At 39.0% G+C, this 25,499-nt stretch overlaps 1 long non-coding RNA gene across 1 annotated transcript in view; it reads left to right on the top strand.

The window, feature by feature from the left end:
- LOC309633381 overlaps window positions 1–25,499 on the top strand; it is a 364,347-nt gene that overhangs the window by 275,188 nt on the left and 63,660 nt on the right. The window contains exons 6-7 of the long non-coding RNA XR_014247482.1: window positions 14,231–14,286; window positions 16,625–16,737. This is a non-coding gene — a long non-coding RNA (uncharacterized lncRNA). The remainder of the gene's footprint in view (window positions 1–14,230; window positions 14,287–16,624; window positions 16,738–25,499) is intronic.

The following is a 25,499-nucleotide window of genomic DNA, read 5'->3' as shown; positions in this document are numbered from 1 at the left end:
AATTGTCTATTTAGATCTTCTCCACATTTTTTGATTGGGTTGTTTGTTTGTTTTTTTATGTAGAGCTGCATCAGCTGTTTGTATATTTTGGAAATTAATCCCTTGTCGGTTGCTTCATTTGCAAATATTTTCTCCCATTCTGTGGGTTGTCTTTTCACTTTGTTTATGGTTTCCTTTGCTGTGCAAAAGTTTTAAGTTTAATTTTAGGCCCCATTGTTTATTTTTGTTTTATTTTCATTACTCTAGGAGGTGGATCAAAAAAGATCTTGCTATGATTTATTTTTTATTATTTTTTTTAACATTTTTATTGGAGTATAATTGCTTTACAATGGTGTGTTAGTTTCTGCTTTATAACAAAGTGAATCAGTTATACATATACATATATCCCCATATCTCTTCCCTCTTGTGTCTCCCTCCCTCCCGCCTTCCCTATCCCACCCTTTTAGCTGGTCACAAAGCGCCGAACTGATTTCCCTGTGCTATGCGGCTGCTTCCCACTAGCTATCTATTTTACATTTGGTAGTGTATATATGTCCATATATACAATACCACTCTCTCACTTTGTTCCAGCTTGCCCTTCCCGCTCCCCATGTCCTCAAGTCCATTCTCTAGTAGGTCTCCGTCTTTATTTCCGTCTTGCCCCTAGGTTCTTCATGTCAAAGGGTGTTCTGCCTGTGTTTTCCTCTAGGAGTCTTATAGTGTCTAGCCTTACATTTAGGTCTTTAATCCATTTTATTTTTGTGTATCGTGTTAGGGAGTGTTCTAATTTCATTCTTTTACATGTAGCTGTCCAGTTTTCCCAGCACCACTTACTGAAGAGGCTGTATTTTCTCCATTGTATATTCTTGCCTCCTTTGTCATAGATCGGGTGACCATAGGCAGGCACATGCATTTTAATATCAGTGGTTGGAAAGATGGGCATACATAGCACAGTTTATGTACAAATTAACTGGTTAGGATTTGAGAAAATACAACATCTAATTTTAATTATTCCATCTCATACTTTTAAAATCTCTTTTTTGATTCATATTTTAAATGCACACACACACAGTATTTGAAAATGTTACTCAAATCCTTAGTTGTTTATTCAAATTATATAAATGAATTGGTGTGCATATATTGGTGTTACACGAAGAAGTTTTCAGGGATGTGATATTCATACTGCAACAAAATTAGAGGTCACTAGTGTAAAAGCTCCGTAGATGCTTCTATCATGTAGAGTGTTAGGTAAGAACTACAGTCTGTGAATGTAGTTATAACATTAAGAAAGTACAACGTGGTCCTATGTGTGTAGGCATGTCTACATCATGACTCTGTTAATCAGTTTCTTTGCAAGCAACAAATTACATTATTATAGTATTTATTTTATCACAACAGTGAACCTAATAAATCTCATTTTCTTACAGTTTTTTGCTTTTTTGTCTAATTGAGGTGTGTCATATAGATTATATAATCTGTGGGCTAATCTCTGTTTTTAAAATGTTATTTACATATTTTTAAAGAAATAGTGTTTGCTATTTTCTGCATGCAATTTCTGAGAATTACAATGATTTAGTTGATACTTATTAACTTGAGAAATTATGCTTTGAATTCCATATGATATATACGTAAGAGAAATGGTAGATTTGGATAAATCTACCATTGCTAAAAAAATGGTAGATTTGGATAATTTTATAGCAATTCAATAATGAAAGTGAGAAAAGCTAGAAAAGTCAAATGAGTTATAAAATCATGCATTAAGGGGTAAAGAGAAATGTGCAGAAGGAAGAAGTTCTAAGGGGATTAAGATGCTAGTAATTATAGACACTTTGAGAGGGAACCTGAGGATACGCTTTGTACCTGGAACATTGACCGAACGTTATTATGAGCTGGTGTCTGAGGGATCAGGTGTGGCCCTGGCAGCAGGTTATCTCTGGGGACAGAGCAATCAGAGAATTGGTGTTTGGTCAGGGCCCGAGTTACAAACTTGGACAGTTGAATAGTTGAGAGACCTAAGCACACAGATAGTCTTCCTTGAAGACAACTGGCAAACATGAAGCTACACGGATAAAAAACAGCAAAATTGAAAAGCAGAGTACAATTCCCCCATGTTTTTATTGGTAGGAAAAACAAAGAAAAAGAATCTCTAGACTCTCAGCTGAAAGTCCTGTTGGGCTATAGGATCTGGGGCAAATAGGGGGTGGATTAAATTTTCAAAAACAGCAATTGAGTCTCAGTTCAGATCAGCCTATTGGCAGATTGGATAAAGGTGGCCAGCCATTTCTGGCTGCAGAGGAAGGGGTGCTTATTACCTGATGGAAGGTAACATTATCTGAAGCTTCTAAAACTTTGTATTAAGGATGTTCAGTATTAAATCAAATAGTATTTGGTATTTTAACAGATGAAGACAAATGCTAAATAACTAAGAGGGAAAAAACCCAGAGAATAAAAGAACACCTGATGTGATTCAGATGTTAGAGAGAGCAGACGAGGACTTTAAATAACCAGGATTAATATGTTGAAGAAAATAGAGCATAATGGGAACAATTAAAACTGAAAATCAGACTTCCAAAATAATGAAATATATATTCTAGAACTGAAAGATGAAATAGAAATTAATCCCTCTATTGGTACGCTCCACAGAAGTTTGTACACTAAAAAGAATGGTCAAGTAGAATGCAGTTCAATAGAAATTACTCAAATTGAAGCAGAAAAGTAGGAAAGAAAAAAAATAATGGAAAGGGCATAAGAGACATGTGTGACATAGTCAGATTACATGTATAACTGGAATTTCATAAAGAGAGTAGAGATTATGCCACAAGGAAAATTTGAAGAGCTATGGCTGATAATTTTACAAAAATTATCAAAGATGTTGCTATTGGTTTAAATATCTAAGTGAAATCCAAACAGGATAAATATGAAGAAAACCAAGTTAGGTCTATCATCTTTGAGCTGTAGAAACTAGAGACAGAGAGCAGATTTGAAGAAAAATGATTCCCAGCAGCTCGAGAACAAAAAGCATTACCTTGAATGGAGATACAGTGAGACTGACCAATGGGAGCTGGAAGGAAATGAAATGGATATGCCAAAGTGCCCAAAACAGAACAAATGAACAAACAAAAACTGTCATCCTAGAGCTTTAAACCCAGTGAAAACATCCTCCAAATAATGAAGATGTCATGACGTTATCAGACGTACAGTGACTACAGCGTACATCTCAAATACAACTACACAGGAAATATCCAAGAGGGTTCTTCAGGCAGAACTATAAGATGAAATGGAGGGCACAGAATGATTAAAAGTAGAAGTATTTTTTAAATTGACATTCCCTGAAAACACTAGCCAAAGGAAATCTGGTATAGCTCTACAGGCATCAGACAATATTGTCTTTCAGGGAATAAGCCTTACTAGAGATAAAGAGGGATGTGTCATAAGAATAAAAGTGTCAAAATACTGGGACACTCTCTTATTTCTAAATCTGTATGTACCAAATAACTTCATTTCAAAATACTATAACCAAAAGTAGTCACAATTAAAAAGAGAAATAGAATATCTACAAATATGGTGAGAGGCACTGTGTCTGTCTAAATTGCTGATAAATAAGAAGCAGAAAGAATGTTCTGTAAGCATTTAGAAAATCTGAACAGCATAATTAACAAACTTGACCTAATAGATATATAGATAGGTCATAGCATATATAGATGATAAAGAATACCACCTGATGATGACAGAATTCACATTCTTTCAAATGCACAGAAAACATTTATCAAAAGTGATTATCAAAGAAAGCCTGGATGATTTTTAAAAGGATTTGAATTATTCAGGATATGTATACTGACTTCACTGAAATTAAGCTAGAAATTAATTAAATAACAATAACTAGATAGTCCATAACTGCCTGGAAATTAATTAAAACACTTGTAACTAATACAGAGGTTAAAGGAAAGAAATACAAAAGAAAATATACATTATATTTTCATTTAAATAATCAATGAAAGCAATCAAAACACCTGGAATTCAGCAAAATATACTCAAAGGGAAATTTGTCATACATATTGGGGAAAAAATAGATGCCAATGATGTATTCTCATATTTCAAGCACATAGAAAAAGTGGCATATCGATCTCCCCCCAAAAAAGAAAATATTAACAAAAGAGGTATAATTGATTAAAAAGTAAACATACAATAAAGTAAATCAACAAAGACAAAAGCTTAAGTGATGAAAAAATAAAATTTTAAAACAAAATAAATCTAGTTAATCTTATCACAGAAAATAGAGATAGAAAACACACATTATTAGCTGTTATAAAGAAAAAATTACTACAGGTCTAAGATATTTAAGGTATAAGATTTAAATTTTTCAGAATCAGTTTATTGGAAAAAATAAAATTACTGAATAATTGCAACTTGAAATAAACCTGACAAAAAGTAAAATCTGAATAGTTTAGTTGCCATTAAAATATTTAATCTTTTATGAAATATATTTCCACAAAGAAAATCTCAGATATCAGTGTCTTCACCCATGACCTTTCCAAATCTTACACAGAAATTATTGAAGTGCTAAACAAATGAAAGCATTTGGTTACACATGTAACAGATTAGTTTTGTTGAAAATCTACTTATGATAAAATTGTCTTGGGGGTGGTGTATAAGACAAGTGAGAAGTGCAGGAAGCAGTGTTTGTTGACATCAGGTCCATGGAGCCCCGAGGGTACATGTGCCGTGACCTGGGGAGGATGGCCTCGCTAGGCGGTCCTGGTGCCCTGGCCGGACGGCCTGATTTGGTGCTCAGTTCACAGATGCTGAGGTGTAATGATACGGTGGGGTCCAAGTGGGTGGATTAAAGCTGGAACAAGGGTGATGGCATGGCAACCAATAGCCAGAGTTTTGCAAAACCCCTTCCTTACACAGACGTCCTGGCTCAATTAATCATATGTGATTTTGAATAAGTGTGTATAGGAAGTAAAATCAAAAGGGCCGTGATTTATTTTCAGTGAAAAAGCGGATTGGGTTTCTCACCATCTGGGTTTTCTAGCTCTTGCTTCTATAGGACTAAGTGGGGTTCACAGACACTAGACCTTCCTGTAGCAAGCGAGAGATTTAATGGAGCAGTTCCTGTCAAGGTGATCTGTTTCTGATATCATTTTCCTTTCAGACCCTTTTTTGACTTCTGGCCTCAGAGAGGGTTGAATGTCCTGACAGATAAATGAAGCAATTTCAGCATTTTTTAGGCTTTTAGGCTTTTCTAGGCTTTTGATGGGTTCACTAAAGGAGATAAAAATGTCTTTCTGGCAGAATGCCACCATGAAAGGTGGGTTAGACAAAATCTTGCAGGAAGGGACGTAGAATACAGAGAGGGAAAACCAAAGACAAACTGTTTCCTTGCATTTCACCCAAGACCAGCCCTGCACGCTAGTAGTGATACTATGAACCCTAAAGCTGGTCACCTAAATATTGGATTGTATTACGCTGTGCCGGAATGCATTTCCTGTAGGACCCACCTACGTGGATGGATCTAAGGAAAAACAAAAGGAAAAGCAGGGGATTAAACATTGTGGAAAAATCAAGTATTTTAGTGATGAAACACAATAGTCACTTATTCCTTTGTCCCCTCTTCCATCATGTCCAGGGATGCAAAACCTCTGAAATGTTATTTTGCCTGTATCAGTCTAGCTTTACAGTAAGAATGCCAATTATTTTTTTCTTACTTAAGTCACTAAAAGATAAACATGTTGATTTTCACTCATTCTCCTGAGTTTCTGATAGAAATTAAAATATTGCAGAAAATTAACTAAATCTTAGGGAGTTTACACAGAATGAAGGAACCCATTCGCTCACTTATTCAAAATTTTTAAATGTACTATAGCAGACAATATTCCAGACTATGGAGAGAAACCACCAAACAGAACGTGACTCTTTACACACCGGAGAGATGATAGTAGAGAGAGATTTGTTGGTTGGTCCGGGATGGGTTATACAAGAACAGTGGTGGCCCAAGGAAAGAGTCCCTTTTTCCTTGATGACAAAGTTAACAGAGAAAGTGAGGGCATAAAAAAAATGTGAGCTTTATTATCAAACAAATCTGTATTTGATCCCTTTCCCTGTAATTCTGGGTAAATTGTTTCCAGTCTGTACAAAAATAAAATGGTATGTCCATTAGGTAAAATTGTAATGACAGTTTAGAAAACATATATGAAATGTCTGACATGGAGTTAGCTCCCATAAAAAGGAGTCACTAGAATAGGGATAGAAATGGGGGATTTCTGTCCCCTAATTTCAGTATTTTGGCAGCTGGATATCAAGTGCATCAAACCTGTGTACCCTTCACCTTTTATACACTGCGATCCTTGAAGAAAATGTAAGATTGCTTATATTTATATCTTTTTAAATGTTATATGTATTTTATTTTATTTTTAATTTTTATTTTATATTGGAGTACAGTTGATTAACAATGTTGTGTGAGTTTCAGGTGTACAGCTTTTATGTAAAACATTTTGCCACTATCCCCAAATTGCTTGAGCTATCCCTATTGAAGAATCCAAAATGTAAACTTTAAAGTTAGCAAGATAGCTTCTCTAACATTTTCACTGTATCGATGATGATAGAAAAAAAATCCAAGTGTCGTGACTCTTATTGTCCTTGTGTGTGTTATGACCAACAGACACCTTTGCATCAGGTATGGCATAGAATTAGCTATGTGAATAGAGCATTGCTGCATTGGCCTTAGGGGATTATATTTATGATACAGGCCTAATCATTTTTATATTCTAACCAATTGTTTTAATTGACTAGTTAGTCCCATTTGTCTCATTATATATTTTGATTTAAATTCCTAACACAGTTGAAGTGGATTGTGGTTTCTGTTTCATTTTTAAATGGTGAATGCCAAAATATTATTAATCCATAGACCAAATAAATTATATCACTTTGTGCTTACAGCTCTTGGGGCAAAACAATACAAGCTTGGCCTGGTTGTCAATCTCGGTCTTGCCGAGTGTTAGGAAGTTACACCTTGCTGATGAGAAAGTCTTTGACTAAAGGGAAGCAGCCTGCCTTTACCCACCGAAGGCAGATGTGTTAGCTCATTACTGCTGCTGTGACAAACCGCCACAGTGTGGGTTAACCCAGCACGCATTTATTATCTTCCGGAGTCTCCAGTTTGGGGAGTTTGCAGGGCAGTGTTTGTTCCCTCTGGACACTCTGGGGGTCTGCGTCCTGCCTTTTCCTGCATGTCTTGGCCCGCGACCCCTCCTCTCTGCAGAGCAGCACTGCAGCATCTTCACACCCTCACCTCTGCTTCCACTGTCGCATCTTTTTAAACTCCAACTTTCTTGCCTCCTTCTTGCAAAGACCCTTGTGCTTACAATGTGGCTACCAGGACACTCCAAAATAATATATTCAACTTAGTCACACATGCCAAGCGTCTTACAGCCATGTGAAGTAACAATCCCGAATTCTGCGGGTGAGGGCATGGGCATCTTGTTGGGGCTGAGGATGCATGTTTCCGTCTACCGTGGCAGGAGAGCTGAATACTGGGCTGTGAAGTTGCCTTCCTGCCTTGGCTTCGGAGGGTAGTTCCCTGGTTCACCTGGAGCAGTAGCGGGGTTTTAACAGCTATTACAGAGAAGTTTTCCAAAATTGACATGTTACTGAAACAAAGAAAATACGCTACTGAAGGGGCACACCCAACATTGTATTATTTCAACGTAATTTTAAAATATTACACTTTCATCCAATTCTGAGTAAACTTTACTTAGTACCATGAATTTTCCACCAGATTTTGAAAAACAAATGCAGATGCTTAAAATGTATTTCAGATTCCATTCTGATAATGATAGCATTTAAGAGAGAAAATGTTCTGTCCATAAATGTTTCTCCTTTGAAGTTTTGTAAATACCCTTCCTGTGAATATCTAATAATAAAATGAAAAGAACTTTAGATATTACCAGGCTAGAAATGGTATGTGTATAACCATGGATTAACAATGAACATATTTTGTTTGGAGAACTTTAGGAATTTCTGACTGAGCATGAAGGAAGAGGTCGGAAACGAGGCTGGACATTTAAATTGAAGTTAGAGAACCCACTGGTGTTTAGGTGTGAGGATCCAGGCCACAGTGGTAAAACTACATGAGACATTTAATTGGGGATCTGCATCTCTACCTCATATGGCTTTAAAAGAAGGTGGGTTAGAAAAGCAGCAGATGTCTGTGCTCAGAGGGGACCCCTGACGATATGAAGATGTGGGGCACAAGATTAGCCTGAGGGTAACTTGGTGCCTTAAGTGAGAGGATTTGAGATGGTTCTTCACAGAGACGTTTGCAGCAGCAAAGGGTCAGCCTCCACATTTATGTCCATCGTGTAACGTCATCTTCCGCCAGTGTTTCATCATTTTGGCGATTGGCCGTCACAGTTAGGATGAGGTAGGCTTCAGCGTTAGGATAATCCAGCTCATCAGCTAAGCCAGGATCAAGGACCTCATCCTTGACCTCACTCCATGCATTGAGTCCCTTAGACCATTAAAGCTTACTGCTACCTACATGTTTCGTCTTTAGCAGACCCCATTTTTGTCACTTTTTTATGCTGCTTTATTTTTGGACACTCTCATTTTTTTTAAATGTCTTGACATCTCACCCCTCACACCATTCATTTTTTCTCCTTCCTTCAGTTCTTCTCTTTTGCTGAAAATCTTTCAGTGGCCTTACACAGAGTAACAACGCGTCTTCTGCCGGTTCTCTCTCCACTGTCCTTTCCAGTAACTTCAAACTAGTTGCAGATTCTTGAAAGCAGCTTGTTGTGATATACGTCTGTACCTTTTCAAAATCCAGTGCCGAAAACGCCCCTGACCCCTCATGATCCTGGCAAACTAAAGGCATCTCAAGACGTGTCTAGTAACCCCCTCTTCACGAAGCCTCTTGGATAAGGCCGCAGCAAGCTCACGGCCTCCCCGGATTTAACCATTGTGCCCATTTAAGAGCTGCCGTGTGGCTTTGATCAGATTTGCTTACACGCCTATTCACCCTCCTTTGACTGTGAACCCTTTGGGGCAGTGGCTGTGTTAGCATCTCTACATCTTGAGCCTCCAGCTCACTCCTAGTGGACAGGAGCCACTAAAGCAGGAAGTTGATAACTGCTTCTGAAATTCCTAACAGAAATTAGTTGAATGTAAATCAGAGCACGATCACTGACAAGAGTTTGTAATAACTAAGATCTCAGACCCAGCCTTAAATGTTTTAATAAACCATTACTTGTCACGTATGATTTGTAGAAGCACCAGAAAGCTGTCCTTTCCTGGTAGTGTCTTTTAGTGGTCATTCTAGTGCCGGAGGTCATCCTCCTATTAGTAACTCCCTGGGTGCGAGCATCAAAGTCTCCTTTATGGTTATGATAATGCTTGTGTATTGAATTCTCCATGTTAATGTCTTCGACCTGTCTGTAAGCAGCTAGACCGCCATGAGTTGTCTAGTTTTCACAGGACTTTAGATTGAGGAAGACAAGAAGGGTCTGCAGTTACAGAAGGGGATCAAACGTAATCTGTAACAACCTAAGTGGGAAAAGAATTTGAAAAATAATAGATACATGTATATGTATAACTGAATCACTTTGCTGTGCACCTGAGACTAACACAACATTGTAAATCAACTGTACTCCAATATAAAATAGTTAAAAATGCATATCAACAGATGATAGAAATCATAAGCAAAACAATAAAAATAACCTAAAAACAAAACAAAACAAAGAAATAAAAACAGCTGACACCCGCTGAGCCATGACTAGGTGCCATGGATTAACTCAGGGTAAATGCTACCTCATTACATCTCAGCCTCACGCAGCAGGTCCTGTCACCGGACAGTCCTCAGCTCTAGCTGCGTGGCTGCTTCACAAGGTGCGCAGTCAGTCCCGCCTCCGAAACTGCCCATCAGCGGCCCTCTCAGTGACTGGTAACCATGGTGACGGCAGTGTGCGAGGCCCCTCTAACCTTGAGGATGGTGTCATTCAACTCCGGAAAAAAATCTGTGGATGCCCTGGGGGATCCCTTGATGACACACGTTGTCACAAATGCCCTGTGGGAGGCTACACGTTTTCCCTCAGTCCCCAGTAAGTAAGGACGGGACAAGGCCACATCCTACTCTGCAGGGCTGCATTCAACTTGCAAACCTGGGCTAGAGCAAAGGGATGGAAATGTACTAATCTAACACCTTTCCTGAAACACTAAGCACGGGAGATAGTTGCTATAGAAATGCACTGGCAGATGGATGAAATATCAATAATTCACATTAACTAAACTGAGGAAGAATGGGGGAACGAAAGCATTCAAGAAAGCAAAAGGATTTATGGAGTTTTAGTGCACACTTGCCCGCTGAGTATCACCAGTATCAAAATTTACAAGCCTAATTGAACAGTTTTACAGACATTTCCCTAGGAAGAAGATACATCTTAAACCCTCAAATATATTGTGATGTTCAAAAAGAGACATCATAAGTTGTCATTGTTAGTAAAAAACCATCACTGTAAAATTCTGACTTTTCTTTATGGCTTGTTACCTTTTAAAGTAAAATTTTTCATTAGAACTTTAGTATTTCAGATTTATAATCATAAAGTTGAGGAAAATGTGTTCTAGAGAGGACATTTTAATGACATTATTTGGGGTTAGAATACTGAGATACACATTTCAATTTTTCCTTAAAAATTATTATATTTCTAAGAATACGGGGGACAAAAATTAGATATTTCATACCACTTGGCATGTTTGCTGGAGTAGTTATTTCTCAAAATTTTAGACATTTATAATTGTTTTGATAGTTTTCTGTCTGTAAATTGTGTTCCTGTGGCGGGGAAAAGGTACAGGGGGTGTTGTAAGAACACAGACAAATACAAACACGGGAAGGTGAAAGTGAAATACAAGGAGAAGGGTGACACAAAGCAGATACAAGGAAGGGCATAAAATTACCTGCATTCAGTATTATACCAATCCCAATAAGCTCACCTTGGGGATAAGGATGTCAGTAGGTACACGTCACGTTTCAATTAGCTTCCCAGCATCCTGCCTTCAGAGATAACATGCTGGACCAAAAGAAGATGGGCAGCCTGAGTCCTCATTGGAAGCAGAGTAGCCATCTTAACGGCTAATAGCTATATTGATTTGGAAACAATAGGAATTCTTTCTTATTACAGAGCAGTCTTGATTAGTTAAATAAATCATTATTATGTGCTCCATTTACCTACGTAAAAATTTGAGTTAATTTGACTTGTCTTCTTTTTAAAAGGATTTCGGAATATATGTTGCTTTAGATGTTTGGCTTTGGTGGTGTAGAGACCCTGCAAGCTAGAATCTTTTCATCCTAGTCAGTTAACTTAAACAGGTTAAATAGATATCTATGCAGGGAGATATCTGATTGTGCCTAAGTCTCCAAGATCAGATACTTTCTAGTTTCTGAGGTCGTCTAAAAATCCAAATAATTTCAACACTGCTTCCCTTGAATGATGTATTACTCACTTATATTACAACATCCTTACCTTATTTGTATAGACCTATTTCCTAAAAGAAAGACTTCATTAAGTTAAAATAATGATTCCGTGTGACAGTTCTTTACACCACTATCATTAAGTAGCATAGAAGGCTCTTTCAAAAGACCGTGGAGCACCCCGTACCACACACACACACACACACAAATATACTGAGGGCTGGTGGCAGTAATGTCTGGAGAGGGTGGAGAGGGTGAGCCATGCAGGGTGGGGAGGGTGAGCTGGGTGCAGGGGGACGGAAGATGCACGGCTGACGGTCCAGGTCATGAGCAGGAAGGCGCAGGATCCACGGTTTGAGCAACAGACTTAAGTTTAGAATAAATAGTTTAACGAAAATCAAGATGAACTATATGCTAAGAAAACAAAGGAGGAAACTTTGAGGAAAGAATCACATATGCCACAGATGTGATGTCCTTTTACTCTATGTGAAGATGTCTGTGGTCAGTGCCATGACCGTGTGGAACTCTGAAACTGGAGCAAAGTCACCAGGCACACGTATCTATGGATGGGTAATGACGCGGGGGGAGGCTGTTGTTCAGTGTGAACTCTGACTCTTCTTGTGGTAGTGCAGGTGCATTTTCCAGAAAACATCTCAACATTTAGTAAACAACTGCAAAAGTTGAAAAATACTCCAGTACATGGCTTTGATGATGAATGTCTGTGAGGGTATGTAAGTGATAAAATTGGAAATATTGTATAGGTAGGTTTTGATTGTCTTCTCCTTGCAGTACCATGGTGGCTTCTTTCTACCCATAAGTATGATCAATGTTCTTAGTCAAACAAGAGCCCTGGATGGCAGTACGATCCACACAGAGGCCCACTGTGTGATCCCTTACGGTTAGATCTGGACAGGATTTCTCCTCAGGATCCTGGATAAAAATAAGTGTTTGGATGAGCTCCTTTTAAAACATTTAATCATGCAAATGTTCTCACCATGATTTCTCACTTATAATACATATATACCAGTTTTGTCTTAACTTACGATTTTATCCTGTCTGCTTACCATTTTAACCAGACTACTATCAGAGAACTAGCTAACCCATTAAAATAAAACTTTCTTAATTTTGACACAACATGTAAAGTGCCTGGAGAACCTCATGTAATTCGATGCATCCCAGACTTCTTCCAGTAAAGAGCTGCTGGAAAAAGCAGCCTTTGTCTGTGGAAATATAAATGAAAACAACACAATTTACACATTTCTGTAAGAAATTGATATCTGTGCTGGCATTAAAATGCTAACATGGACCAAAATGTACTACGTCGATGATTAAAATTTAACAAACTCGTGGATTAAATTTGGTGTAAGTTATTACTATGTATTTGTAGTGACTATATTCTTCCGCAGCATTCAAAATGCATTAGCTAACTAATGCTTTCATTTCTGTTGGTGCTTTTTGGAATTGTGGTTATAGTGTTTCACGGGTATGGGCTTTCGAGTTGTTTTAATTTTCTACAGCTTTTCAGCACATGTGTTATGACTGTGTTTGTATTTATGTTGAGCAAATTAACTATTCATTGTACACACAAAATATAGATTTTTGTACATTTAAAATTAGAAAAAATTCTCAAAATTTGAACCTCAAGTAGCCTATTAAAACATAATTTAATTCACAAACATTTTAAATTTTAGGGCATTTGTAAAGCCAATTGCAGTTGCCCTCAGAGAGCATATTATTGTGTCTGATAATTTTGTCCTCAACTCAGTTCAAGTAAGTTAAACAGTTTGGTGAAATATTTCTTTAATAGTTTGCAATGAGGCCAGGAATAAATACATACATATGTCATCAGCTGTCTGCTCGGTACATGTCACTGTGCCAGTGACGCAGTGATACCAGTACAGTGACCCTTCTCAAGATCCCACAGGCTGATGGGAACCTATGAAATGAAATCTAGCCATGTGACGTCACCTCCCACCATCACACAGAGGTGAGCAGTGATAAGAAGCATAATTAAGTTTGGTTAGGCTTTAGTGAAGTGAGAACAAATTTTAATGATGGAATCAGAAAATACTTTGTGAAGCAGGCATTTTGTTGTGTCTTAAGGATGGTTAGATTTGCATAAATAGGGATGGAAATTAGTGGAGGACGCATACCAATTTTGAGAAAGTATATAATCAAAGTAATTAACGTGGAACATTTTGGAGCTTGTATGGGTAGCAACAAACAATTGAGAATAAGAAAATGGGACATGAGGTGGACAAAAGTAAGCATCTTTAGAATCAGTAGACACTAGTTACATAAAAATAGCAGCCCAAAATATTTAAGAATTAACATAAAGAATAAATATTAGGATTTTTTTAAATGCATATATATAAAAATCATTTTAACTCCTCAAATGTTGTGATATATATATATATATATATATATATATTATTGACTTCTGAGAGTTTGATGGATTTTATTAATGTATTCCAATGTATATTGTTAAATAACATTAAATGCATAATGTTCTCTTACAAAATACACCCAACTTAATATTTACCAATTATAAACTCAGTAATATTTTCATTTTTAATTACCTTGTGATTTTTTGCAATAAAAATCAGCACATATTTACTGATGAGCTTCCATGTGTCAGATCCTGGAATGAGCTCTTGGGTGAGGAGGAGAACAAGACCCCCCCAGTAGGTCCTAGGCACCAGCTGGAATTGCGCCTATCACTCCAGAAACCCCCCTTTCCCGTTTGTATACATATTAGAATAAAGTTTTGTTTTTCTTTTATTTTAGGCTAACATACCTGAAACTGGATAATAATTTTGAGGATGAAACCTTCTGTGACAAAGGTAATTGTCTGTTTCACTTATTATTGATAAGAAACTGATGCAGATGAAAAAAAAAGTTCCAGTAGGTTATTGGGGTCCATGTGTGCAATGGTTAAATATCCCACAAGTGGCATTTCCCATACACCACATAAAATTGATGTGTTTTCTGATTCAGTCCTCAAATTGTGAGTCTAACACAATGTTGATTAAGTAATATCACTCAAAGATGCTATCGAATTAGCATTTCCATGGTCCAGGAAGACAGCAGTGTATTTGAGTCCATTTTGGGGCTCACGTGTATGTCTTGTATGTTTGGTGATCTTTGAAGCTTTGGAAAAAGAATATACCTCCAGACTTTTCATAAAACATGTCCAGCTGTCTTCACTGTTCTTGTCTGTTAACCTAGATGTGTGTGTGTGTGTGTGTGTGTGTGTGTGTGTGTGCGCGCGCGTGTGTGAACAGGCAAAGGTCAGTCTCTCCCGGAAAAGTCCCAGTAATTGCAGGAGTGAAAAGGTGAAGGGGTGGACATTGTGGAAGGATGCAAGAGTGTTTGCAAATTAGATCCGTGGGGTACCGATCATCCAGTGGATATTTAGCAAACAATTACACGGCTCAATCCTGCCCATCTCAAGGCGTAAGGACGTGCATCTTGGTCAGGCCCTTTGCCCCAGTGTAGACTTGGGATTCCCCAGAGGCCCACTTTCGGCTCTTGTTAGTAGGCTGATCTCTCTGCTGGGGTGTCAGACTCAGAGAAACAATCACACTCCACATTTGACGGTCTCTGCTTCAGTCTGATGCATGGATGGTTTCATGTCTGTCCTGTTTCCACATACTATTGAAATACTTCATCCTTTATGAAACATTTGCTGACCACACGACCCTCATTCATACAGACCTAACCGCTCTTCTCTTTCCTGCCTCTCAGGATTCTAAATGTTATCATCCTGCTACATTTTGTAGACTTTATGCAGTTAATGATTCTCCCTTCTATTGGGTTGTGCACCTGGAAAATTCAGGAATTTTGCTTTAGTAACCTCTGTAGCTCTGTACCTGGGACAGAATAGATTAATGGATAAATACGTGGTTTATGGAGGTATAAAATATTCCGGTCACAAAATACTTTTGCTTTCAACACTCTTTCAGAAGTCTTGTGTCCCCATATATCCACGTGTGCCTGATGACACGCCCATTGTTGCTAGTATGTTAGTCCATGAGGGCAGAGTTTCCTTTTCTTGAGGCCATAAGCTATATCTTATACAATGCCACACATACTTCATAATGATTAACATAAAGCTTTTCACATTGTAGCTGCAAAGTAAATATTTGTTGATTATTTGGCCCCCAAATCTATAAGAAGTGTTAGTATTAAATGGAAGAAATGTACTCCCCATCTCTCTACTTTCACTAATTGGAAGAGGAGATTCCCAAACTAATACCAGTCCAGTCCTGGTAATAAAGCTTGGTGATAAAGCTGCCAGAGAATTTGAAGCACAGTAGGTCCCAATTCTTGAGAATTTATCTTGCAGGACACCCCATTCAGAATCATATATAAGAACCTTTCTCCTTTTTTAATAGTAAAGTTCTATAATTTCTATGCTAAATTCTCCTTGAAATAGTGTGTGTGTTTAAATTAACGTTTGTGTATGGCAGTGATTTTCTGGCCTAGGTCATTAACTCAGGTGATGACATATCTTCTCATTGGATGTGAAACCATGACTACAGACACTTGTAAGTGTAGAATTTCTCCTTTACTGGGATATGCACTTGACAGTTGCTTTGAATCCAGAAATCAAACTTTGCTTTAGACATTGTATTTTCAGGTCTGTTGAGTTATTTCTCATCCTTTACTGCTTCCATCTTGGTATGTTATCATTTTAAATTTGCTTGCATTTTTAATTCCTGTCAGTAAACTTCAGGGAAAGAAGACTGAATATTACTTGTGTGTTCCTATTTTGGGAAGAAAGACTACACAAAAATATTCAAGTATTCGTTCATTCAGTAAATATCCATGCTTATTGGCAACATGCTGCAAATAGCCAAGAAAACATGGATCCTGACCCCAGGTGCTCAAAACCTGCCCGGGATTCAGACAATTAAAAATTTCTTTCAAGACTTTGGATCAGGAGTTAGATTGAGCAAATGCTAGAACGACTCCTGTCTGAATCCGCCTTCCTTCCCCTTAGAAGACACACACACACACACAAATATATAAATACACTCAAAAGCAAGATTGTTGTCCACAACAGTAAAGAAACCAAGAGCAACACGCTGTGTAACTCACTAGGGAATTGGAAATACAGAGAGACCTTAGGGTGTGTGGAGCTTTGATGCTTATTTACTGGAGTGATTTTGCATCCAGGGGCCATGTGGAGAGGAGCTTGAAGTGGGCTTCAGGTGGGAAGCAGGAAACCACGGTGGACCTAATGACCTCTGTCTACCCTGTCAGAGCCATCGCCTGATTGAGCCAAGGCTGTGAGTAGAAATATCAACACAATCATCCGCAGAGAAACTAGAATTTTGAGACAGTGTTGCAAGTATGTCCAAAGGCAAACTAGCCGTGCCACACCAAGTCAGCCTTGGTTTCATACACGTGGTTTCTGTGCTTGACCATCCAGGTTGCGTAGAGAACGAAGCTCCTCGTTCCCAAAGAGAAAGGGATGGACCTCTCACGAGATCCCTAGTGATTATTCCAATGCCAGTCATTATTGCTGGAGAGCTTTTCTTTTTTCACAGTAAGTCTTCTTTCTGCTTGGAACAGAGAGATGTCTTCCTAAGAGAGTCAGTCTCTTGGATGATGATTGACGGCCTTAGTTATCCTTTTTCCTCAAACAGGAGGAGGACACAGTCTGGATGGGGCAGGGCAGGTGTTGCCTGAGATGACAGTTTCCCTCATGCAGTTCCTTGTTCCTGTGCCAGGGCTGAGGCAGGAGCGTTATAAAGGGGTGGATCTCTCACAGACAGTCTCTGAGTCACTACTTCTAAGGAAGATTGGAGCTCCTAAGAACAGCTTACCTTAATTTCCTCAAACTCCTTACCCTGAGTTCTTTGCGAATTTGTATTGAAGTTATGTTATTTTTTTAATCATTTTAAAGCAAAGCTATATTTATGATATTTATCCATTGTGAACTGTGTACATCCCTATCAGAGAGAGAAGACGTTATTATTAAGACATGAGCTGAGGCTCACTCTTGAATATCATGAACAGAGCAGGCATTTAACAAATCACCTTTGTGACTGAAGGTAACGTACAGTGAGAAAAAGTCAAAGTTCAACAGAGCATGGGCTTTGTCTATTTTTGCACTGGTGAGTCTCTCATACCTAGAGCTATGCCTGGCACAGAGTAAGCACTTGATAAACACTGCGGAAAGAAGGAAGGAAGGAGGAGAAAAAGAAGGAAGTGGGGGGATTGGCTGGAACTGAGCCTCTGAACCTCCCATGTGTTCATCGTGAGCTTCCTGTGAGGTTTGTTTCATGGTCTGTTTCTTCATGGACACTTGGTGCTGTTGCTTGCCCCCATCTGTGTGGAGCGCGTGTGAGAGGGTCACGTACAGACTTCACGAGGGGCGGCTTGGAGATAATGGCTTGTGGCCGCAGTAATGAGAGGTAATGTGCAGTGCTCCCCCGTGGAGTCTGGTGACAGGAATTAAATTACCGCGAGTCAGTCTCTCCGGGAGCAGGAAGGTTAACTTGGCCTGAACTGCATCCCACCCCTGCATCCTTAATAATGGCCCTGCTGCAGGATGGTTAGGAGATAAATTAACTGAATTGTGATAGAAAGAGAGCTTGTGATGATGCCAGAAAGTGAGACGAGCCATAGGATATTAATACTCCAAGAAATCCATCTTGACTCTAAGCAGAAAATAATTTTGAATTAAACTTTGTAGGAATGATCTTCATAAAAAGTGTTTGGGGGATAAAACTGATCTTCTCTCCTGTTTCCTGAATGCTTAATGGCGGTTGCACAGGCTTAGATTCTTTATATAGCGAACATATCGGCTGTTCCCAAATAATTAGTGCTTATATTCTTGGGAAGAATAAAGTTCAGGAAAATGGTAACAATGCTAGACAATTTTTTTCCCTTATATTGGCTTGGATTTCTCCTATAAAATACTTAATATCTATCTGTTAAATTTACTGGTGACGTTTTAAGAAACAATGTTGCTTTTTCAGTCATGGCTAGGTCAGAAGGAGACCATTTTCCAGAACATAGATAAAACTCATAAAAACGTGCCACGGTTGTCAGGTTTTTTTTACTGACAAACTGTGCAGCAGTTTGATTGAATTTCTTACCCTTTTACGTGATTAGATTCTAAAATTCGGTGGGAGACTTCAAGCCTCCTTCCTGAACAACAGTCGCTAAGGTAACCTGCCGGCGAGGATGTGGGGAAGGGGATCACATGCCCACAGGGGCGGCTGGTGATGCAGAAAAGGGGGGTGTCCGAATGGAAAAGTGATAATGCCACAGTCCCAGATCGAAAATCGATTAAGGGCTTTATTCATTCTTCACATATTAACAAAATGTCTTCTGGGCACCAGACACCATGCTAGTTATCAAAAATGAAAATAAAAATAGGAGACACTTGACCTTTGAGGTGCCCACACTCCTGTAAGAAATGAAGTATGTAAACAAAACAAAGAACTGATAGTAATTTGTAGCAGTGCTGGTAATACCAACACAGGGGTCAGATGGGTAACTTGGTGAAGACGGGGGAGAAGACATTCACCTTTGCTGGGGAGAGGAATCTAAGCAACATTTCAGTAGTGACGAAAAAATTACCAGGACGACGTGGAAGGACATTCCAGATGGAGAGACAAGACCATGCAAAGCAGTGAGAGGTGAGAGTGTGGTGCTGGGGAAACACAGGTGTCCCGGATCAGACTGAGCGAGGAGAATCTAGGACGCTGACGCCAGGCTAAGGAGCTTAGAACTGTCATCGAAAGAAACAAGAGCCGAGGAAGGAGGTCTAAAATGGGTCATGGTGTGATCTGCTTTGTGTTCCAGATCACTTTGCCCACAAGGAGGACAGTGCGTTGGAGATGAGGAGGGTGAATACACAGAGGACAGTTAGAACCTGAGGTAGAGCCAGAAGGTCTTAGGGCAGAGTATTTAAGAAATGACCTCAGCGCTATTTCAGGTTCAGACTCACAGGCTGGCAGTTCCATAGTGAACCCTCCAGCGACCACCTGCTAGTCAAGAAATAATAATTTCTCCTGATTAAGATTTTTTTCAAATATCCTGATCAAATAGTAAAACAAAAGTAATATAACAAATTAAAGATGAGGTTTAGCAGATCATCCAAATTTTGTTCAACCTGACACCAGAAATGTTGTCTGTAATGTTTCCCTTTGAAGAGATGTATTCTGTGCCCAGCCTCAGTCTGGACTGTGCCGTTTAGGGTACCCTGGTTGCTGGTAGCTTCAGTGTCCCATTGTGAAAGGAAGTGTAGAAGCGTAACATTTTATGATGTTTATTACAATATCCAGTCTATATTATAGTCATTAAATTATAAAACCCATTTCCAAAGTTACATGGTTTGAATGCTATCAAGAGGAAAGTTGAAAAGGGTTTGCATAGGAACTTCAGGGAAGCTCACTTTCTCTCCAGATCAAGACTCAGAACTTGAACTTGCTTCCATACACCTCTAAAAGAATGTCGTGGTCTCTGGATCAAAACTTCATACGATGGAGATTACTCGTAATGACTCTGCGCACTGACTTTACAATAAGACTCGACACCAGCAGACCTCTGGCAGGTGTTGATTCTGTGTGGCGAGGTCATGAGCATTCATAGACTGATGGATCTTAGGATGATCAGGGTCCTTTGTCACACTGTCCCCTTCACCTCCAGAAGACTGTCTGTTAAAATAGATGTTCTAGCACTCGGACTATTCTAGTTAGAGAAACATAAAGAATCAATAATGTATTTTGTTATGTAAGTGTAACAGAGTCCTGACAATGAGTGAGTTTCTGTTCTTGTTTTGTGTGTGTGTGTGTTTTAGTCAAATGCAGGCATGTCGATGGCCTTTCCCATGTGAAGCTTTCCCAGCTTTCCCCAGCAAAACCTTCCTTATGGGGGAGAACCCGGCAAAGACCTTGAGCATGTAGTTTACCTGGTTTTGTTGTAGCTCTCTTTTCTTGGTCTGTTTCCTCTAACTTACTGTGAGCCTTCACGTGGGAGCACATGGTGCCTTTTTCTCTGCCTGCAGCCCCTGGCGTTGAGATCTTCCCACAGGATGTATCAAAAAGCACTTGCTGACTGATGTTATGAATAGAATGTATCCATACCTTCAAAAATCCTTGGGCATTAAATTACCTAATTATTAGGAAACAAATAATCTGAAAGATTTATTAATTCTCCAAATGACAAAATACATTATTAGACTGACTGAGCTGTAAATTACGATGCTAAGGTCTTCTGGACAGTGAAATATTAAATGAAATGAAATCAGTCTCATTAACTATAATTTCTAAGATAATGGACTATAACATATGAATCATTATTCCGGAAAGAGACCTAGATATTGTTTCCTAAAAATAGCAGTAATAGCCTTTATAAGCTAAAGACCAAACCAAACAAGAAACTCTCATCTTACTGTTACAGGATCGCATGGTGCAGCCTCAGCACCACTAATTACAGCCCTTGTATCATAACACAGGCAGGCTTAGTGGAGCTTGAGCAAACCAGAGATGGACATTTAATCTAAATCAAAAGATAAAATACCTTCTGCTAGTGTTGATTATTAAAAGTTAAAATTATTGGAAAAAAATAATGGCTGGAAATTGATATGATCAAATTATATAACATTATAAAGGGAGTAAATTGAGCTTCATTTTTTTTTTAAACAAAAACTCAGGGATACTGGAGAATCCCTGAAACTTGAAAGAAGTAGTTTTTAATATAAATTGAAAATGATTTACAAATTAGAGTAAGAAAAAGAGGCATGGAGCCAACAAAAAGTCCAATGGAGGACAGAGCAACAAACAGGTAGTTTCAAGATGTTTTTAGATTCTTCCCTAGGCTCTGAGTAGTTGTCAAATGAAGATACATTCATTTAATGATACACTTCTAACTTTTTCGGAAGAGAGTTTCACCCACCTTGGTCCCATAAAGTCCTTTGGTGCCACTGTATGAGGTAGCCCTGGCTTTATCAATATAGCTTGTCTTATAGATTATGTAGTAGAGCCCTGGGAATAAAACAGCTGGTAAGTCATAGTTTGTATGAACTTTGGGTGGATGGTAAGTCATGGTTCACATGAACTCTGGGTAGCTGATAAGTCATAGTGCCTTTGAACTTTGGGTGGATAGTAAGTCATGGTTCATATGAACTGTGGGTGGTTGCTAAGTCGTGGTTCGTGTGAACTGTGGGTGGATAGTAAGTCATGGTTATTGTGAACTCTGGGAGGTTGGTAAGTCGTGGTTCATGTGAACTTTGGGTGGATAGTAAGTCATGGTTCTTGTGAACTCTGGGCAGTTGGAAAGTTGTGGTTCGTGTGAACTTTGGGTGGATAGTAAGTCTTGGTTCTTGTGAACTCTGGGCGGTTGGTAAGTCGTGGTTCGTGTGAACTGTGGGTGGATAGTAAGTCATGGTTCTTGTGAACTCTGGGCGGTTGGAAAGTCGTGGTTCATGTGAACTGTGGGTGGATAGTAAGTCATGGTTCTTGTGAACTCTGGGTGGATGGTAAGTCGTGGTTCGTGTGAACTTTGGGTGGATAGTAAGTTATGGTTCTTGTGAACTCTGGGTGGATGGTAAGTCGTGGTTCGTGTGAACTGTGGGTGGATAGTCATGGTTCTTATGAACTCTGGGTGGTTGGTAAGTTGTGGTTCGCGTGAACTGTGGGTGGATAGTAAGTCATGGTTCTTGTGAACTCTGGGCGGTTGGTAAGTCGTGGTTCGTGTGAACTGTGGGTGGACCAGAGGTGGATAGTGATGCTTCTGTCAAGCTCCGTGCAGAGGAAGATGCCAGTTTCAATTTCTGGAGTGTGTGCATCTACAAACACAGTTTCATCACGCTCACCTTGCCATTCGGTGTAGTTTCTCACCTTCTGTAAAGTAATGAAGGCTGACAAGCCACAGGCATCACAGGACTGACAGTGCACAGCCAGTGCTCGTTTCAGAGAGGGTTCTCTTCTCTGGTTTAACGATGGGGCACAAGGTGACTACTCTCTAATCTGCCTGAAAGACATGTTCATTCGCTCCCACAGCACCTTGTGCCTCATAATAGCCGAGCTAGAAAAGCATTTCTGTTGTTAAAAAAGCTGCTGAAACACAGGAAAATAAAAGGAAACATATTCAACTCTTTTAGAAAAATAAATGCCAATACTAATAAGCCAACAGAATACCATTGCTGAAGGTCACCTAGAGAAGGAAGAATGAACACGGATAAAGTAGTCCGATCAACAGAAACAGAGAGATAGCAGAAATGTACCATTCAAGAGTAATCTAAAGTGATCAAGCTGGTATAAATAATAAAGAGAAGGAAGTTGGAAGCTGGATTTGACAGCATGTTTTTTAGAGGTGGTTGAATAACCTAAATAAGAGTGATACAGGGGTGCCAACAACGGAGTTAAGTTTCTTAACTGAAGCAGAAGTTTTTTCTGGACTGAAAAATTACTATCCTCAAAAATCCGTCCCTTCTGTGCATTTTTGCACACCCGGGATGTGATGCCTGAGATATGCCTGGACAGCAGCTATTTTCATTTGTAGATTTAAGTTGAGGTCCTGCTAAAGCAAGACCCTAAATTGCTACCCTACTCTTTTAAAGAAGGCGGTGCTGCCCTCCAAAAACTTAATACACATGGGTATAGTCGAGAATGAGTCAGATACGAATTCTCTATTTGAGTTGTGTTGTTTGGCACACTGATGTGAAGGAAATAGTGACCTGTGAGCCTGGGGGACGTGAGCCCCCAGAGAAGCTCACGGGGTGTCTGTATCTCCTCTGCTCCCACGGTGCTCGGGTCCTTTGTGTACAGCATCTATCACATGGTTATAGTCATTGTGTTCGTCCTTTTTAACAAAACACATAAAAACATTAACAAATGAAAAAGCACATTATATAAAGAAAAATTGTTACATTAATTTATTTATATTCTTGTCTCTCTCGCTAGATTGTGAGAACTGTGTTTCATTTATCTTTTTTTCAGCACCTGGCATAGCTATTGGCTTACACTTGGCACTTGATAAATTATTATTGAATAAAGTGTGGGAACATCTTGGATTTAGGTTGATTTTCAAACCTGTGTAGGGCCTTATAAATCGCTACTCTTAGGAATTATCAGCAAATGACTAAGGTAGGGTCTAAAACGTTTTAGAGATGGCAACAATTTGAGTATTTTGTCCTTTCAAAATAGTGTTTGTAGTATTGTAGACTGATGCTTGAATTTAAGATGTTTCCAAGTTTGAGGGTAATAAGGAAAATCAGGGAAGTGAGGAGGAGAATTTAGAGGAAGAAGAAATAGAAAATTAAGATCAGATGAAAACTGTGAACTCATCGTGATCTGCCATAATTATGGTTAAGACTAAAGGTCACACATACATTAATATATTCATTCACTGATCCATTCATTAATTCAATAAGTGTCATGTCAAGCATTGGGTGTATGTTCCGGGCATGGGAACAATGGGAAACAAGAAAGACAGAGCCTGTCTTAAGGCTTAGGGGTGGGAGGGGGTCAGGGAAAGCCCAGGGAAGGGGCTCCAAACCTTGCATTTGATGATTGTAAGAGGGTGTCCAAGGCAGAGAACAAGAAAAAAATTAAAATATGCTAATGTGCAGAGGTAAGAGATACCATGTACTTTCAAAAAATTGAAGGGTGTTTACATGCTCTTTTGCATAGACTATAAATTCTTATCTGGAAACAAAAATCCCCTTCAGAAATTTGTGGATATATATCAAACTGCACGTCAGTTGAATTCTCCCACTTTTAGTAAGGTTTTCTTTCTTTCCTTCTTTTTCCCCTCTTTTTTTCTTTCCCTCCTCCCTCCCTTCCTTCCTTCCTTCTCAAACAGTACCTGACTTTTGTGACATCTCAAGCAATGAAGGTTAGCAGAATGCTATGTGGTTTGCGTGACCTGTTTTATTATATACATATTCTTAAACTTAAAAGACATATTTCTCATCTTGATTCCTCTCTTATATCTACCAAATAGTGTAATCTTTCTCTAAAGCATGTGGCCAGAGGGCATAGTTGAGCTCAGCGTAGTAGGACAAAAGCTAGCATGACAGTCTCTGCCCGAGCTGGAGAGATGGGTGGGGATGAACAAAATTAAACTGTGTTGTCAGGGCTCCCAGGAGTATTACAGCTATTCCGCCTGGTTCTGTAAGAGACCACAGTTCAAAGTAAGCATGAGTGACCTACAAATTTATCTGACGGTTTGTTTCTAAACGTGGGATAGAATGAATGACTCGGTGCTGTTGTATTAATCAAGGCTTTTTTCATCCAACCAATAGCCTTGCTTCCTTATACTTTTCTTTTGAACCTCTGCCTTTTTGCCATATGGTAAACAACTAAAAAAATCAGAAGTGTGGGGCAAATATGGATCACAATGATCGTTTACTATGTCAACTTAATTTATTTTTGCAGAAAAGATCATTTCATGCTGGTTAAAAAAAATCAGTTACTCCACTCAGTACTTAATTTCATAGGCTCGCATAAATAAGGTATTCCTTCTAAGTTACTAAGTGTCACACCCCGTTCCTAAAGTAATTTCCAGAAGCATAAAGGGGCTGTCATGGAAGAATTTAATTTTGAAAGGAGTCCAGCTCCCTCAACACGGTTCCCAGTGGAAGCAGTTGTGCATGATGTACATTGACTTCCAAAATGGTCCTACCTCTGAAGATTTGTAGTTGGTTCCATAATATGCATTCTAATGATCACCCTTCCAGGAGCATCCCCTAGAAGAATGGGTATAAAACAGGCAGCCCAATAACTCCCTGAAATTTTATGCCAACTTTTATGATTGTGACATGCACAATTTTCAACAAAGAATGTCTCTGTTTTCATCAGATTCCTTCAAGGGTCCATGACCCCTCAAATGGTTAACACTCTTTTGGGGAATTAATAGTTATTTCAAAATCAAATGGAAACTTGAAGGTGTTTATTTTCAGATACCAATCTCATCCATCGCAGATAAGCAGCAAGCGTGACATTAGAAGGTCACCGCCTGCTGTAGTTAGCAAGGCCTCTTTGGAGGAAATTGTCTGTATATCATCCTTAACTTCTACCCATGGTGGAGA

Source organism: Balaenoptera borealis (genome assembly GCF_965194805.1).
Source record: "Balaenoptera borealis genome assembly, chromosome: 8".
Lineage (NCBI taxonomy): Eukaryota > Metazoa > Chordata > Mammalia > Artiodactyla > Balaenopteridae > Balaenoptera > Balaenoptera borealis.
The sequence above is the reverse complement of the archived record's forward strand: the minus strand, read 5'-3'. Positions and strand labels throughout refer to the sequence as shown.